This window comes from Onthophagus taurus, unplaced genomic scaffold (genome assembly GCF_036711975.1).
Source record: "Onthophagus taurus isolate NC unplaced genomic scaffold, IU_Otau_3.0 ScKx7SY_15, whole genome shotgun sequence".
Lineage (NCBI taxonomy): Eukaryota > Metazoa > Arthropoda > Insecta > Coleoptera > Scarabaeidae > Onthophagus > Onthophagus taurus.
Window position 1 is genome coordinate 1,951,014 of NW_027248940.1, and position 12,287 is coordinate 1,963,300.

The following is a 12,287-nucleotide window of genomic DNA, read 5'->3' on the forward strand; positions in this document are numbered from 1 at the left end:
CAACTTTTATATTAAAAGTTTTTTTGCAATATGTTCCGAATCCCATGCGCTACCATCAACATCATAGAAAACAGGATTTCATCTAATTTTTGCATTTTTCTCTATATTTATGCATTTTACAGCAAAACTGAAAGAGAGTAAAATTGTTAAGAATTAAATTTGCCATAATTTTTATATTAAAAGTTTTTTTGCAATATGTTCCGAATCCCATGCGCTACAATCAACATCATATAAAACAGGATTTCATCTAATTTTAGCATTTTTCTCTATATTTATGCCTTTTTTTGGAAAAGTGAAAGAGAGTAAAATTGTTAAGAATTAAATTTTCCACAACTTTTATATTAAAAGTTTTTTTGCAATATGTTCCGAATCCTATGCGCTACCATCAACATCATATAAAACAGGATTTCATCTAATTTTAACATTTTTCTCTATATTTATGCATTTTACGGCAAAAGTGAAAGAGAGTAAAATTGTTAAGAATTAAATTTGTCATAATTTTTATATTAAAAGTTTTTTTGCAATATGTTCCGAATCCCATGCGCTACCATCAACATCATGTAAAACAGGATTTCATCTAATTTTAGCATTTTTCTCTATATTTATGCATTTTACAGCTAAAGTGAAAGAGAGTAAAATTGTTAAGAATTAAATTTAGCACAACTTTTATATTAAAAGTTTTTTTGCGATATGTTCCGAATCCCATGCGCTACCATCAACATCATATAAAACAGGATTTCATCTAATTTAAGCATTTTTCTCTATATTTATGCATTTTACAGCTAAAGTGAAACAGAGTAAAATTGTTAAGAATTAAATTTGCCATAATTTTTATATTAAAAGTTTTTTTGTAATATGTTCCGAATCCCATGCGCTAGCATCAACATCATATAAAACAGGATTTCACCTAATTTTAGCATTTTTCTCTATATTTATGCATTTTACAGCAAAAGTGAAAGAGAGTAAAATTGTTAAGAATTAAATTTGCAATAATTTTTATATTAAAATTTTTTTTGCAATATGTTCCGAATCCCATGCGCTACCATCAACATCATATAAAACAGGATTTCGTCTAATTTTATCATTTTTCTCTATATTTATGCATTTTACAGCAAAACTAAAAGAGAGTAAAATTGTTAAGAATTAAATTTGCCATAATTTTTATATTAAAAGTTTTTTTGCAATATGTTCCAAATCCCATGCGCTACCATCAACATCATAGAAAATAAGATTTCATCTAATTTTAGCATTTTTCTCTATATTTATGCATTTTACAGCTAAAGTGAAAGAGAGTAAAATTGTTAAGAATTAAATTTGCCACAACTTTTATATTAAAAGTTTTTTTGCAATATGTTCCGAATCCCATGCGCTACCATCAACATCATAGAAAACAGGATTTCATCTAATTTTTGCATTTTTCTCTATATTTATGCATTTTACAGCAAAACTGAAAGAGAGTAAAATTGTTAAGAATTAAATTTGCCATAATTTTTATATTAAAAGTTTTTTTGCAATATGTTCCGAATCCCATGCGCTACAATCAACATCATATAAAACAGGATTTCATCTAATTTTAGCATTTTTCTCTATATTTATGCCTTTTTTTGGAAAAGTGAAAGAGAGTAAAATTGTTAAGAATTAAATTTTCCACAACTTTTATATTAAAAGTTTTTTTGCAATATGTTCCGAATCCTATGCGCTACCATCAACATCATATAAAACAGGATTTCATCTAATTTTAACATTTTTCTCTATATTTATGCATTTTACGGCAAAAGTGAAAGAGAGTAAAATTGTTAAGAATTAAATTTGTCATAATTTTTATATTAAAAGTTTTTTTGCAATATGTTCCGAATCCCATGCGCTACCATCAACATCATGTAAAACAGGATTTCATCTAATTTTAGCATTTTTCTCTATATTTATGCATTTTACAGCTAAAGTGAAAGAGAGTAAAATTGTTAAGAATTAAATTTAGCACAACTTTTATATTAAAAGTTTTTTTGCGATATGTTCCGAATCCCATGCGCTACCATCAACATCATATAAAACAGGATTTCATCTAATTTAAGCATTTTTCTCTATATTTATGCATTTTACAGCTAAAGTGAAACAGAGTAAAATTGTTAAGAATTAAATTTGCCATAATTTTTATATTAAAAGTTTTTTTGTAATATGTTCCGAATCCCATGCGCTAGCATCAACATCATATAAAACAGGATTTCACCTAATTTTAGCATTTTTCTCTATATTTATGCATTTTACAGCAAAAGTGAAAGAGAGTAAAATTGTTAAGAATTAAATTTGCAATAATTTTTATATTAAAATTTTTTTTGCAATATGTTCCGAATCCCATGCGCTACCATCAACATCATATAAAACAGGATTTCATATAATTTTAGCATTTTTCTCTATATTTATGCATTTTACAGCAAAAGTGAAAGAGAGTAAAATTGTTAAGAATTAAATTTACCATAATTTTTATATCAAAAGTTTTTTTGCAATATGTTCCGAATCCCATGCGCTACCATCAAGATCATATAAAACAGGATTTCATCTAATTTTAGCATTTTTCTCTATATTTATGCATTTTACAGCAAAAGTGAAAGAGAGTAAAATTGTTAAGAATTAAATTTGCCACAACTTTTATATTAAAAGTTTTTTTGCAATATGTTCCGAATCCCATGCGCTACCATCAACATCATATAAAACAGGATTTCATCCAATTTTAGCATTTTTCTCTATATTGATGCATTTTATAGCAAAAGTGAAAGAGAGCAAAATTGTTAAGAATTAAATTTGCCATAATTTTTATATTAAAAGTTTTTTTGCAATATGTTCCGAATCCCATGCGCTACCATCATCATCATATAAAACAGGATTTTATCTAATTTTAGCATTTTTCTCTATATTTATGCATTTTACAGCAAAAGTGAAAGAGAGTAAAATTGTTAAGAATTAAATTTGCCACAACTTTTATATTAAAAGTTTTTTTGCAATATGTTCCGAATCCCATGCGCTACCATCAACATCATATAAAACAGGATTTTATCTAATTTTAGCATTTTTCTCTATATTTATACATTTTACAGCAAAAGTGAAAGAGAGCAAAATTGTTAAGAATTAAATTTGCCACAACTTTTATTCTAAAATTTCTTTTGAAATAATCGCAATTTCATCTAATTTTGACAGTTCCATAGAATAAAGACTGCAACTTGAGATTAAGGTGGGGCAAAATAAACGATCTCACCTTCCTACAACTTTAATTCTTGACTTTTTTGTTGTACTAAAACTTAATTTTTAATTTAGTTAAAATTCTTTCAAAAATAATATTAAAAGGATGCATTCCAACGTGAAATGTTGTGTGTACCACCTCCTTGTTGGAGGTGGAACCATCGCTGTGGGCCCCACGTTTGAGAAAACCCGGTGGTTTGTATGACCCAGTTTTTGCACACACTAGTACCGCGACCGCGAAGCCGTTAGCATAATATCGGAACGTGCTCCTCGTGTTTCCATCGAAAGAGAGAAAGAAACGCGATGGGAAATAACCAACGTTATTTATTAAAATTTTATTAAAATAAAACACCAAAATTAACCTTTAAAGAAAAATGTGATTAATTCAACAACTTTTTCGGTGTGCTTTTGGTGGTGCTTAAAGAATTTGAAACTCCACATGGATAAAACAACTTTTTTCGATTCGAATTAAAAAAAAATTGATTTGGATTGCAAATTTTTTGAGATTGGGAGGTGAGTGCGATTGAAACATTTTTAACTTCGTTATAATAACTTTGTTGTAATTTTGTTTCATAAGAAAGTGAAAGTTAATTAATTAAAACTTTGATTAATTCGTTTTTATATCGTTGATAATTTTTTTAATTGTATTTTTTAAATTTTACATTGAGAGAAGAAAGTTGACCCGAAACCTCGTTGGTTGAGGAATTAGTTTACCGAGTAGGTTAAGTGAAAAAGAAATACTCTTTAAACAGTTTAAAGCAATGAGAATAAGCAGCTTAAGAACGAAAAAAAAAAAGTGGGGCCTCTCAAGACAATGCAATAGTTAAACAAAAGCCTTGACCTATAACTATACATAATACCTGGTGTATTATGAGCTTGTGCCTAATTTAATAATCTACTTTTTCTTTTTCTTCTCCTTTTTCTTTTTTATTTTACAACCCCATAACACATTTTTTTTAATAATAATTTTTTTATTTAAAAACAAATCATATAATAAATCATGAAATTAAAATCGTTCCAAACCTGACTTTAATGTGGTCATAAAATTTAAATGCGCGGCACGAATTATACTAAAAACCCGCCATAAAATCAATAAAACCAAGTGTTAACGATGAAATCAACTTAATTATTTTTTAAATGTTGTTTTTTTTTAATCTAAGGATTTTTTGTTAGATTTTAGAAAAATCCAACAAATAATATACAATATCCGTTATGTCTCGTAACCATTTCGGCATAAAATTATCATTCATTAACGGTAATTGGTTTATGGTAAATGTTAAATTGTGAATGGTGTCGTTATTTCTTTTGTTGTAATTGATGTTGTTGTGTAACATTCGAATACATAAATTAATTAATTTTTAAAATTTCTGAATAGAATATTAATATATTAACTGTTTAATGTAACCGTTAATGTGATATATTATAGAGATTCTTTGAATAATTCCTTTGAATTATTACCAAATTTTGGTAATAATAAATTATGCATTATATTAAATTAATGATTAAAATTTTTGGGATAATTCGGAACGTTTTTTACCCGAAAAGTTTCTTTCTAACAATTTTTATATTTGAGTTATAATCAATTTTGATATCGAAAATGTTAAATTTAGGTATTTTATCATTTTCATTCAATAACGTTGATAATAAAGAACGAAGTATTAAAATAATTAATAACACGCATTTCTGAGCTGATTTGGAATGTTTTTTATCCGAAAAGTTTCTTTTTATCGTTTTTGATTTTTGAGTTATAATCAAATTTAGACATTTTATCATTTAAAATCTATAACATTGGTAATAACAAATAATATATTAAACTAATCATTAGATCATATTCCTGGTGTAATTTTTAATGATTTTTATTCAAAAAGTTTCTTTCTATCGTATTTCATTTTTGAATTATAATCGAGTTTGATATTAAAAACGTCAAATTTAGATATTTTAACATTTTAAATCTAAAACATTGGTAATAACAAATAATGTATTAAACTAATTAATGATTCATGTTCTTGGGATAATTTGGAATGTTTTTTATCCTAAAAGTTTCTTTCTATCGTTTTTCATTTTTGAATTATAATTAATTTTGATATCAAAAACGTCAAATTCAGATATTTTATAATTTTAAATCTATAACATTGGTAATAACAAATAATGTATTAAACTAATTAATGATTCATGTTCTTGGGATAATTTGGAATGTTTTTTATCCTAAAAGTTTCTTTCTATCGTTTTTCATTTTTGAATTATAATTAATTTTTATATTAAAAATGTCAAAATTAGATATTTTATAATTTTAAATCTATAACTTTGGTAATAACAAATGATATATTAAACTAATTAATGATTCATATTCCTGAGATAATTTGGAATGTTTTTTATCCGAAAAGTTTCTTTTTATTGTCTTTGATTTTTGAGTTATAATCGATTTTGTTATCAAAAACGTCAAATTCAGATATTTTATAATTTTAAATCTATAACATTGGTAATAACAAATAATGTATTAAACTAATTAATGTCTCATATTCCTAACATAAGTTGGAATGTTTTTTATCCGAAAAGTTTCTTTCTATCATTTTTGATTTTTGAGTTATAATCGATTTTGTTATCAAAAACGTCAAATTCAGATATTTTATAATTTTAAATCTATAACATTGGTAATAACAAATAGTGTATTAAACTAATTAATGTCTCATATTTCTGAGATAATTTAGAATGTTTTTTATCCGAAAAGTTTCTTTCTATCATTTTTGATCTTTGAGTTATAATCGATTTTGATATCAAAAACGTCAAATTCAGATATTTTATCATTTTAAATTTATAACATTGGTAATAACAAATAATGTATTAAACTAATTAATGTCTCATATTCCTAACATAAGTTGGAATGTTTTTTATCCGAAAAGTTTCTTTCTATCATTTTTGATTTTTGAGTTATAATCGATTTTGTTATCAAAAACGTCAAATTCAGATATTTTATAATTTTAAATCTATAACATTGGTAATAACAAATAATGTATTAAATTAATTAATGATTCATGTTCTTGGGATAATTTGGAATGTTTTTTATCCTAAAAGTTTCTTTCTACCTTTTTTCATTTTTGAATTATAATCAATTTTGATATCCCAAAACGTCTAATTTACATATTTTATCATTTTAAAACTATAACATTGGTAATAACAAATAATGTATTAAACTAATTAATGATTCATGTTCTTGGGATAATTTGGAATGTTTTTTATCCGAAAAGTTTCTTTCTATCGTTTTTCATTTTTGAATTATAATTAATTTTGATATTAAAAATGTCAAAATTAGATATTTTATAATTTTAAATCTATAACTTTGGTAATAACAAATAATGTATTAAACTAATTAATGTCTCATATTCCTAGCATAATTTGGAATGTTTTTTATCCGAAAAGTTTCTTTCCGTCATTTTTGATTTTTGAGTTATAATCGATTTTGTTATCAAAAGCGTCAAATTTAGACATTTTATCATTTTAAATCTATAACATTGATAATAACAAATAATCTTTTAAACTAATTAATGACTCATTTTTATAGGACAATTTGAAACGTTTTTTATCCGAAAAGTTTCTTTCTATCGTTTTTAATTTTTGAGTTATAATCGATTTTGATATCAAAAACGTCATATTTAGACATTTTATCACTTTACATCTATAACATTGGTAATAATAAATAATGTATTAAACTAATTAATGTCTCATATTGCTAGCATAATTTGGAATGTTTTTTATCCGAAAAGTTTCTTTCTATCATTTTTAATTTTTGAGTTATAATCGATTTTGATATCAAAAACGTCAAATTTAGACATTTTATCATTTTACATCTATAACATTGGTAATAATAAATAATGTATTAAACTAATTAATGTCTCATATTGCTAGCATAATTTGGAATGTTTTTTATCCGAAAAGTTTCTTTCTATCATTTTTAATTTTTGAGTTATAATCGATTTTGTTATCAAAAACGTCAAATTTTGACATTTTATCATTTTAAATCTATAACATTGGTAATAACAAATAATGTATTAAACTAATTAATGACCCATATTTTTGGGATAATTTGGAATATTTTTTATCCGAAAAGTTTCTTTCTATCGTTTTTGATTTTTGAGTTATAATCGATTTTGATATCAAAAACGTCAAATTCAGATATTTTATCATTTTAAATCTATAACATTGGTAATAACAAATAATGTATTAAACTAATTAATGACTCATATTCCTGGGATAATTTGGAATATTTTTTATCCGAAAAGTTTCTTTCTATCGTTTTTAATTTTTGAGTTATACTCGATTTTGATATCAAAAACGTCAAATTCAGATATTTTATCATTTTAAATCTATAACATTGGTAATAACAAATAATGTATTAAACTAATTAATGGCTCATATTTCTGGGATAATTTGGAATATTTTTTATCCGAAAAGTTTCTTTCTATCGTTTTTAATTTTTGAGTTATACTCGGTTTTGATATCAAAAACGTCAAATTTAGACATTTTATCATTTTAAATCTATAACATTGGTAATTACAAATAATGTATTAAACTAATTAATGTCTCATATTCCTAGCATAATTTGGAATGTTTTTTATCCGAAAAGTTTCTTTCTATCATTTTTGATTTTTGAGTTATAATCGATTTTGATATCAAAAACGTCAAATTCAGATATTTTATCATTTTAAATCTATAACATTGGTAATAACAAATAATGTATTAAACTAATTAATGATTCATGTTCTTGGGATAATTTGGAATGTTTTTTATCCTAAAAGTTTCTTTCTACCTTTTTTCATTTTTGAATTATAATCAATTATGATATCCCAAAACGTCTAATTTACATATTTTATCATTTTAAAACTATAACTTTGGTAATAACAAATAATATATTAAACTAATTAATGACTCATATTTCTGAGATAATTTAGAATGTTTTTTATCCGAAAAGTTTCTTTGTATGGTTTTTGATTTTTAAGTTGTAATCGATTCTGATATCAAAAGCGTCAAATTTAGACATTTTATCATTTTACATCTATAACATTGGTAATAACAAATAATGTATTAAACTAATTAATGATTCATATTCTTGGGATAATTTGGAATGTTTTTTATCCGAAAAATTTCTTTCTGTCGTTTTTCTTTTTTAAATTATAGTCGATTTTGATATCAAAAACGTCAAATTTTGACATTTAATCATTTTAAAACTATAACTTTGGTAATAACAAATAATATATTAAACTAATTAATGATTCATATTTCTGAGATAATTTAGAATGTTTTTTATCCGAAAAGTTTCTTTCTATCGTTTTTCATTTTTAAATTATAATTAATTTTGATATTAAAAATGTCAAAATTAGATATTTTATAATTTTAAATCTATAACATTGGTAATAACAAATAATGTATTAAACTAATTAATGATTCATGTTCTTGGGATAATTTGGAATGTTTTTTATCCTAAAAGTTTCCTTCTACCTTTTTTCATTTTTGAATTATAATCAATTATGATATCCCAAAACGTCTAATTTACATATTTTATCATTTTAAAACTATAACTTTGGTAATAACAAATTATATATTAAACTAATTAATGTCTCATATTCCTAGCATAATTTGAAATGTTTTTTATCCGAAAAGTTTCTTTCTATCATTTTTGATTTTTGAGTTATAATCGATTTTGATATCAAAAACGTCAAATTTAAACATTTTATCATTTTAAATCTATAACATTGGTAATAACAAATAATGTATGAAACCAATTAATGACTCATATTTTTGGTATAATTTGGAACATTTTTTATCCTAAAAGTTTCTTTTTATCGTTTTTGATTTTTGAGTTATAATCGATTTTGATATCAAAAACGTCAATTTTATATATTTTAACTATTTTTTGAATCTAAGATGGGTAATAATAACCAATATGCGAATATTATTAATGATACACATTCTAGGGCTAATTTAGAAACTTTTTTGTCTAAAAAGATTATTTCTATCATTCATAATTTTTGAGATACTTTGTTGAATACGTCAAATTTAACCATCACAATGAAACTGTTTTTTTTTAATTCCAATTAAAACAACAACGAGGAACTTGATGCATTTGACATTGCGTAATTTTTAAACTGAATTAATTACGCTTAATGAGTCCTCAAGGTAAAAAGCAACTCTTCTTTCTTTGTTCCAAGCTTTTAGTTTTTTTAAGAAATTGTCTTTTTTCTCGATGGGAGAAAAAGAACAGTTACAAAGACCTTTACGGTGTCCATTTCACTACATTTCAATTGCGACACCATGAAAAACCAGTCGGCCAGCTGTTTCCTGCCTCTCTTTGGTGTTTTACTTTGCACAAGCGATCAAGAATGACTTTAACGTACGAGACACACCTTTTTTCAACTAGTTCAAAACGATTACAGTGTAAAAGATAAAATTAATTCTATTAAAAGAACGCTTTTCTATCTTGTTCTACGCATAATGCGAGTTTATTATTTGTGTATCACACACACCAGGTGAATGTCGATTGTAGGTTACCAGGTATTCATGTCAGAAGTGACTCCAACTTGACTAACAATTAGAATTTTCACTCAACTCGATTTTCTTTTTGTCCAAGATAAAATTTAGAAAACATTTAGCAAAGAATTTCAAAATGAATCTAAATAAACTATGTTGGTGTTCGAATTAATTCTTAATAAATAATTTATTTGAGCCTACTCAAGTTAGTTGAAGCAGGAACACGAAAACAACATTGTTCCTCCCACAAGAATTAATTAAATATTATGGTATGCATTCCATTTCATCTGAGTCATTATTAATAAAAACAAATTGAAACTCTTTGAGAGGAAGTCCTGGAAATAAATCTTTCCGTTTCGTGGACGACAATAACATTTTCTCGGTTGAGAAGGTTTTGCTTTCGGGGGCGCGCGTTAATATTGAATTACGCGAACTCTCGTGATTTAGTATCGCCGCATGAAAGAGGTCAGAAAATCGAATAAAAAACGCTCAAAAAGTCGAGTTTAAATCGCACCTACACGACCAAGCACGAAAATCTTTTGGCAACATTCCATAACAACTATACTTCACGTTAAATTATTACGATCAAAAAGTATTTTTTTTATTCAATTTTTCGATAATATTTTGCTATTCAACGTAATAAGTTTTATACATTATATTAAAGAGAGATCTTTGGCTTTAATTTAAGATTAAATTCACGTCTTTATGATCATATATATTCTTCTCACGATATTTTAAGGTTCACCCTGCATTTCAACGTTTCAACAAATAATGTATTAAACAAATTAATGGCTTATATTTCTGGGATAATTTGGAATATTTTTTATCCGAAAAATTTCTTTTTATCGTTTTTGATTTTTGAGTTATAATCGATTTCGATATCAAAAACGTCAAATTTAGATATTTTAATGTTTTGAATCTATAAAATTGGTAATAACAAATAATGTTCTAAACTAATTAATTACTCATATTCCTGGCATAATTTGGAATGTTTTTTATCTGCAAAGTTTCTTTTTATCGTTTTTGATTTTTGAGTTATAATCGATTTTGATATCAAAAACGTCAAATTTAGACATTTTATCATTTTAAATTTATAACATTGGTAATAACAAATAATGTATTAAACTAATTAATGACTCATATTCCTGAGATAGTTTGGAATGTTTTTTATCCAAGAAGTTTCTTTCCATCGTTTTTAATTTTTGATTTATAATCGGTTTTGGTATCAAAAACGTCAAATTTAGATATTTTGTAATTGTAAATCTATAACATTGATAATAACAAATAATTTATTAAACTACTTAATGACTCATATTCCTGGCATAATTTGAAATGTTTTTTATCCGAAAAGTTTCTTTCTATCGTATTTTATTTTTGAGATATAATCGATTTTGATATCAAAAATGTCAAATTTAGACGTTTAATCATTTTAAATCTACAACATTGATAATAGTAAATAATGTATTAAACTAACTCATATTCCTAGCATCATTTGGAATGTTTTTTATCTGCAAAGTTTCTTTCTATCGTATTTTATTTTTGAGTTATAATCGATTTTGATATCAAAAACGTCAAATTTAGACATTTTATCATTTTAAAAGTATAACATTGATAATAACAAATAATGTATTAAACTAATTAATGACTCATATTCCTGGGATAATTTGGAATGTTTTTTATCCGAAAAGTTTCTTTCCATCGCTTTTAATTTTTGATTTACAATCATATCAAAAACGTCAAATTTAGATAGTTTATAATCTTAAATCTATAATATTGGTAATAACAAATAATATATTAAACTAATTAATGACTTATATTCCTGAGATAATTTGGAAAGTTTTTTATCCGAAAAGTTTCTTTCTATCGTTTTTTATTTTTGAGTTATATTCGATTTTGATATCAAAAACATCAAATTTAGATATTTTAACATTTTGAATCTATAACATTGGTAATAACAAATAATGTTTTAAACTAATTAATGGCTCATATTCCTGGCATAATTTGGAATGTTTTTATCCCAAAAGTTTCTTTTTGTCGTTTTTTGTTTTTGAGTTATAATCGATTTTGACATCAAAAACGTCAAATTTAAACATTTTATCATTTTAAATCTATAACATTGGTAATAACAAATAATGTATTAAACTAATTAATGCCTCATATTCCTGAGATAACTTGGAACGTTTTTTATCCGAAAAATTTCTTTCTATCGCTTTTAATTTTTGATTTATAATCAGTTTTGATATCAAAAACGTCAAATTTAGATATTTTATCATCTTAAATCTATAACATTGGTAATAACAAATAATGTATTAAACTAATTAATGCCTCATATTCCTGGGATAATTTGGAATGTTTTTTATCCGAATAGTTTCTTTCTATCGTTTTTTATTTTTGAGTTATATTCGATTTTGATATCAAAAACATCAAATTTAGATATTTTAACATTTTGAATCTATAACATTGGTAATAACAAATAATGTTTTAAACTAATTAATATCCCATATTCCTAGCATAATTTGGAATGTTTTCTA

At 24.4% G+C, this 12,287-nt stretch overlaps 1 protein-coding gene across 1 annotated transcript in view; it reads left to right on the forward strand.

Annotated features, from left to right (window-relative positions):
* The first annotated feature begins 3,616 nt into the window (after positions 1-3,616).
* The window catches only part of LOC111416482 (uncharacterized), a 54,767-nt gene continuing 46,096 nt past the window's right edge, over positions 3,617-12,287 (forward strand). The window contains exon 1 of the mRNA XM_071200881.1: positions 3,617-3,747. The gene's annotated coding sequence lies outside the window, so the exon portion shown is untranslated. The remainder of the gene's footprint in view (positions 3,748-12,287) is intronic.